Raw genomic sequence first — 6,829 nt, 5'->3', positions numbered from 1 at the left:
CTGACAGGACCATTGTTCCCAGACATTATTTAGTTTTGTAAGCCACAGGCAGAAGGACTTCTGGGACTCCAGCCTCTTTTCCTTCCCAGTATGGATACCAGATTGTCTCATGGTTTTGACACTAATTGTCCTCTTGATATATGGGGCAAGTGATGGAGAGGGTTTTTGTTAATTTTTTTTTTTAATTGGGCTGTGTTTTGTCTTCCTTCTGACATACTTCTGGTTAAAAAAAAAAAAAATGTTAATTTTTTTTTTTAATTGGGCTGTGTTTTGTCTTCCTTCTGACATACTTCTGGTTAAAAAAAAAAAAAAAAGAAAAAGGAGGTTTTAGTGTGTGTTGCTTTCTCATCTTCAGGTTAATTTCTCTTGCTTTAGAATTATCATAAAACCATGAACAAGTCACTGCTAAGTTCTAGAAGGGTGCTCTTGGGATTAAGTAAACCATAGCAAGCCTGTTGCTTCTTGTTAAGACCAGAACCCCTCAATAAGGAGGCCTATATAAGGGATGACTATTAGGAGAACCACTTATTCCATGCAGATCTGTGAAAGACTGATTGCTACCCTTTGCCATGCTAATTCACTGTTTCTTGCCATATATGAGGTGTCCTTCATTGGCCTTGTTGCGCAAGGCTTTTATGCAAAGAGTATAGACAGCTTGGATCTTGTATCATACGTTACATTTCAGCTAGCCAACAAAGTCTCAGTTGGCAGCTGCATGTCTGTGTAGGCCTTCCCTGAAGAGAGAACATCCTCACAATTGCATTTAGTTGGAGATCGTTATTCTTTTGCATTTCTGTTACTGTGAGATCAAATTAATGTTCACTGAGCCAGTTGCTGTTTGGAATCTTTATTTGCAAGTTCCACACTGTCTTACTCTGATCAAAGTTTAAAAGACACCTTTGCTCTAGCACACCTTGGAGGTGGTCTGCTACTTAGTCATTGCATCTTGAATTCTTTCAGTGAACAGAATGGATCATTGAAGACGTACCAAAAATTTTATAACAGGAGTCAGCTGCAGTATAGTTTGTTTCTGTATTTTATACCTTGGACATGTAGGGTTTCTGCAAAGATAGTAAAGCTTTAACATCATGTCAATTGGGTTGGGCCAGCTGTTCAATTTGGATGAGCACAATGCTTTTTGCAGGTGACTGGGGTTTTTTAAACGGATTCTTCATTGTAATGCTAAAGCAGAGTGCAGCTCAAAGCTATTTGCCTGGTACTGCAAAAAATTAATAAATGTTTTTAAGTTCTTTTATGTTCACTCTGGAACTAACAGGGAGGGAGCATTTTGGTCACTAGAACCAAGCAGTTCGGCAAATACATCTGGTGATTTAAAGCAGAATTGTCTTCTATTTTATAGAATATCTATCCTCATGCGTTTATAGATCTTGTTCCATTTTAATGTAATGGAACTTCAAAACACTGATTCCGTTTTTTACCATTTTATTTTAGAAATTTGATTAGATGAGAAGGACAAAAATTGACTGTTTCAAAATAGGCCCAGATAACTGTTTCTGTCTTAGTCCACTAATGTTAATTTGCTCGCCTTCTGGAGCAAAGTGTGTGCACATTCAAAGAAGTCTGTAATCTGTATGTGCAACTTTGATAGCTATGGAGTAGTCTCATTTGTTCAGCCACAGAGTGAGTAAACTACAATTACATGAGCTTACTTTCTTGCCTGTGTTCTGCCCAGGACTAGCTCTTAACATTCCAGCAGATGACCTGCTTTCTGACTTCAAGAAGCTTTACCTCAAAGAATTATTGCTTTTTTTTCTTTCTGGACTGTAGTAGGGAACAAGAGGAGGTAAGTGCAGGAAGCCCTGACTCCAGCCCTGGTCCTATTGACTTGATCATGGAAGGGTTTAAGATTGGGCAAAACCGACCAACTTGAAGGCATAGGCATGGGTCAGTAGGGAGCTGTTTTGAGCATTCCGAGATGTACAGCGTGCTTGTGTCTGCTCTGTAGTCAAGTCAGTTTGAAAACTGTGATGTGTTAAGTTAGAAGTGGGTTGTTATAGATTGTACAAGTCTACAGTCTTAATCTTGTCTCTGGGATTCAGTTTTAGGGCAGCTTGTCTTCAGAAGGGAGAAGAACATCTGGATAAATCTCAGTAATTCAGGTAACTCCTGTATAACACTTCTGAAATTGTCAGTGTGTTAAAATTACTGGTCCCTATTGGGATTCCAGTTGCACTTGTTGAGGAAATTGTGTTAATGCTAAAATTCTGCCATTTAGTATCTTTCTGCTATGTCACTCTGCATATGACTTTGAATTCTGGGTTGCAAAGACATTTCAGAAACCATTCAGGCAGTTAGTAGCATTTGCAAACTGCTTGGTTACATTTCAGCCCTGCCATATCCTTTTTGGGAAGCAACTCCTCCCACCCCACCCCGCCCCCGGAGGTCTTTTATTCAAGGGAACCTGTTTTGCCAAAGTCTGGTACCTGTTGAAACTGCTTCTGAAAAAGTAAGAAGTTACAAGTCCAAGATTTCGCACTTTTAAGTCAGTAATTCACTGAGCATGAAAGCCAGGAAAATCTTCTTGCATCTGCTAAAAAACTCCACTCCCACAACCAAAGGAGCAGACCACTACTGGTTTGTTCTAGGCAAACCTACAGCATGTATGCTGACACGGTATGTGTAGGATGGATTGCTGCTTTGATATTTATGTACTGACTAGAAATCAGTCTCCTTTTTGTCCTGGCAGTAGAAGTGAATGAAAGAACCAATCTTGAGAGATCACAAGACTGCAGTCCCTGCCAACTTTTCTGAGACATTCTAATTGAAAATGACTCCTAGTATTTCTTAAGAGATGCAAAATTCAAAAGAAAATGAAGGCTGCTGTTCAATCCTTTGAACAAAGGATTTTGCCCTGTACTGTACATTGGCTAAACTTACTCATAAATATACAAGTTACCTTCCCAGTACCTCTCTGAAGAACTTAGCAAGCAAAATTTTGCCTCTGCTGAGCAGAGTAAAGAGTTTAGAACCATTATAGTTTTCAAGGCTGATGGCCATATTCTTTTAAGAAAATTGAGAAGCTCCTATTACTGAGCATCAGCGCAGAGTGAGAGATCTGCTGCTTGTTAGAAACTGGCCTTCCCAAGTAGACCTTTGTCTTGAGGAGCCTGATTCACAATTTTTCTTCAGTTCTTTGGCAGAGAAGAAACCAAGGGGTTTTTTGTGTCAAAATATTCAGGGCTTTTTTTTTTAAACAAGACACAAACTTTTGTATAGTATCTGTGTATATGGTATATTTAACTCTTCGTTTAGTTTCTATATTTTTTTCCCCTTCTAAGTAGCATCCTTAAAGAGCTGTTCTGGTTCTTGGGTTACTGGTGTAGCACGCTTGTGCTTTAGGCGAAGACTCAGGAATGAATTGACCGAACACTTTACCGTGATGAAGTCGTTCAGTGAAGGAATTGCATCATCCATCCTCCTCTTGCTGTTTCTTCTAAGCGTGCAGAAGTGGTACCCACTGTCAGAGCTGCACCTTCACACAGAGCAGGAAAGGGAAGTGTGCCTGTGAAATCAGTGGCCCAGCCCTGTGCTGTGTGGGTGAAGGACCGATACAGCAGAGGTGGAGAAAAGGGGCAGTCAATCCTCGCTTACTCTCAGCTGTACAGAGATCTTTCATGTGTACTTGAATAAGCATCCCTAAGACAGAAGCGCAACTTTCAATGCCCAAAGGGACACTCCTCTAAAACTTTTCCACACCAAGTAAATACTTCCTCTCCTTCTGCACAAATTTTAATTTCTTTACCTCTGAAAAGTACTTGGCTTTACAGCTGTTTGCTTGTCCAGAAGCCATGTTAGCCATTCAGGCAGATCATAGGAAAGGTTGGAAGAAAGCTGTGAGCACGAGCTCTCCATTTCATCTAAGAGAACACCTTGCAGCATTGGATCTGGAGCGCTATGCATGAGTGCCCTTGCTGTATCACAGAGAAGGAAACTTGTGGAGACTTATCCCAATATACAATGCTCAGTCAAAATTTATATGGTTTATATGTACAGTTTATATATATTACTCTTACAGTTTATACGCAGCCTGTGAAAGTGTCAAGCTTGCTGGGATCTGTGTGGGTGGCACCTTCTGCACTGAGATCTGAGGTAGCTGCGGTCTGTTCTGTTTTAACACTAGTGAAGCACTGAGCTGTCTGGGAATGCCTAGTATGACCCCTCAGCAGGTGCATTGCTGGCTTCCATGCTGGACCTGGCACCCAAGTGGCATTGGACCACTGTTTGGGAAAAGCACCAGTCATTCGACCTGTGTAACTTGAACATGGTTTTAAAAGAAAGAAAAGAAAAGGAAAAAAAAAAAAAAAACACAAAAAAAACCTCAACCAAATGAAAAACCCAAACAACTCAGATGCCATTGTGAGGGCTTGTATTCCTGTAAACATCCCCAGCCTTGCAGTTGTTCACCTGTTCAAGGATTTGGACAGGAAGCTAGAGCGCAACCATGAAGTGTTTGTGTGAAGTATTGTGCTTTATCTTTCACTAAAAAGAGAAGCATTTGGTGCAGACATTGGAGCTGTTGTGTTTACATCCCCAGAAGGGGCTGGGTGCAGATGACAACTGTGGTGTGTGTTGAAGGCCTTAAACTGTGACTCTTGGTATGAAGAATTGAAATTAAAACTGACCTTGAAGAATGCAGTGGATTTTAACCCATGGAAGAATACTCTGTGCTCTTAGTTAAGCAATATGTACTGCTGTTTTCTTGGGAGGAAGGGAGGGAGGGAGAGGTTCAACTCAATTTGTGTTTGACCCTGGCTAGCAGCTGTTTAAGGAGCAGAAGAGGTGTCTGTATGTGAAGGCCAACAATAGTGCAGTTCTCTGCACTGATGTTCCTATGCAGCAAGCATTGGCAACTTCTTCCTGGGCTGCTGAACGCGGGAGAATTATTGAGAGGGTCAGGGGCTGCAGAAGCAGTGGCAGCTAGCAAATTAATTTCCTCCACAGTAGGTGAACAGGTCTCACTTGAATATGCCAAGGGTTGGTGCCATTCCAAAAGTACCCATGGCGAAGTGAAACATGCACCAAACCATCTGACCACTGTAAAGCATTCTTTTTTTTTTTTTTGCCAAATCTCATCCTGTTCAGACAGTATTTCTGCTACCCCCTAATGGTATATTAAGCTAAATGCATCTCCAGCCTTCCAATATTACAAACTTCAGACCAATTTGAGGGAGATCAGAGGAATGTTGGAGCCTGAGGCTTTAGGCTAGCAGCCCCAAAGCCAATGGTGGCCCACATTTCCACAAGCCCTGGGCAGAATTACCAAGTCACAGCACTTCGTCTTAAATTGCACTGTATTCTTATGCCTCCGTGTTGCTATAATGTACATATATATTGGATTTTTTTGTAGATAAGACATTTTAGATAAAATTTTTAAATGGGCTCCCCCCAAAATATTTTATGCCAGATGTCTAATTTTTTTTACACTTGGGATTAACATGAAGTTGGATGCTCTGTGGGCAGGGAAAAGATAACTGGATGATACATTGGCTTTAAAAAGGTAACAATGCATGTATAAAAAAAAAAAAAACACTGGAGAAAAAACTGCTTGGGAAAAAAATCCATTCAAATATATTCTATGTTCTGCACAATAAAGACTTTAAAAAAAATGCTATATTGTGATGTTTTTTTCTTAATGCTAATGAGGCTTTTCCTCTGTTAGGGAGATCAAACCCTCTTCCCCTTCCTCCCCAATCCCTCCACCACCACCCCCCCAAAAAAAAAAAACAAAAACCCCAACACACGAGTTTCATACTGGAATGGCTGGGTAAAACCATAGCCTGTTTGAGAGCTCAGATAGATCAGTGTCCTCCTCTAGCCTTGGACTCCAGAGCCAGGAAACCTTGCATGTGAGATGGATGCTTAGCTGTTTCATATCAGTCTCGGGTCCATCGTACAGCAACAGCCCTGATGCACAGTCTAGAGAGGCTGCTTCTGTTGTGGAGAGACAGGTCTGCAGAGGTTACTGCTGTTCCTGACGTGCAGCACTCCTGTGAGTGCCTGCCGTAGCTCTCTGCTAGCCACGTAAAGCTGGCTCTGCTCGGAAGTCGGGCTGCTACCCTTGGGTGCTGTTAGAGCGTCAGGCTGCTATCAGCTGTCATGCTGCTAATGAGATGTTTGAAAGGGCTTCTTGATCCATCTCGCATGGGATTCTTGACCTCACATCTGTCTTGCAGTCTGTGCCTTGTTTTAAACATTTTCTTCCATTCATCTTAGCCCTAAGTTTGCATAAACCAGATGTCGGTATTTGAAAAGGGGGTGTAGGTCCTGTTTTCAGCTGTGGGTGCACAAATGGGCCCAGGTGATTTGCAGGGTTGTGCTAAGGCTGCTGTAGAAATGTTGGACTTTGTTTTTCCCTGCTAGGTGTCCCTTTCTGGGGTCTGTGCCAGCACTGGCACTTTTCCTCAGTGGGCTGCAAAACCTCCTTTCAGTGACTTTCCCTAGTAATTCCTTCATAATCATTTCTCTAATAATTTCCTTCACAGGCTGATGAATGCCTGTGGAGATCCTGGAAAAGATGCTCTCTAAACCCCAAATAAACAGCCACGCCGTATTTCCAACGGGTTTTGGGGGCTAAAAAAGATGCTGCCGGCGCAGGAGAGAGCAGATCAAAGAATAAAGACTTATTTTGAGCGATGGAAACTTCCTCCCGCAGCTCGGGAACAGCCAGAGCTTTCACCGGGGAGCACAGAGCCCTGTTTCTGCTTGCCACGGGCTGGCCCAGGTCGGGGGTGGCCCCATCCCCGCTCTCCAGCGGAGCGGCCCCAGCCCGGCGCTGCAGCCCGCGGCCCCCGCTCCGAAAAGGGGAGGG

This window comes from Aptenodytes forsteri, unplaced genomic scaffold, assembly GCF_000699145.1.
Source record: "Aptenodytes forsteri isolate BGI_AS27 unplaced genomic scaffold, ASM69914v1 Scaffold193, whole genome shotgun sequence".
Classification (NCBI taxonomy): Eukaryota; Metazoa; Chordata; class Aves; order Sphenisciformes; family Spheniscidae; genus Aptenodytes; species Aptenodytes forsteri.
The sequence above is the reverse complement of the archived record's forward strand: the minus strand, read 5'-3'. Positions refer to the sequence as shown.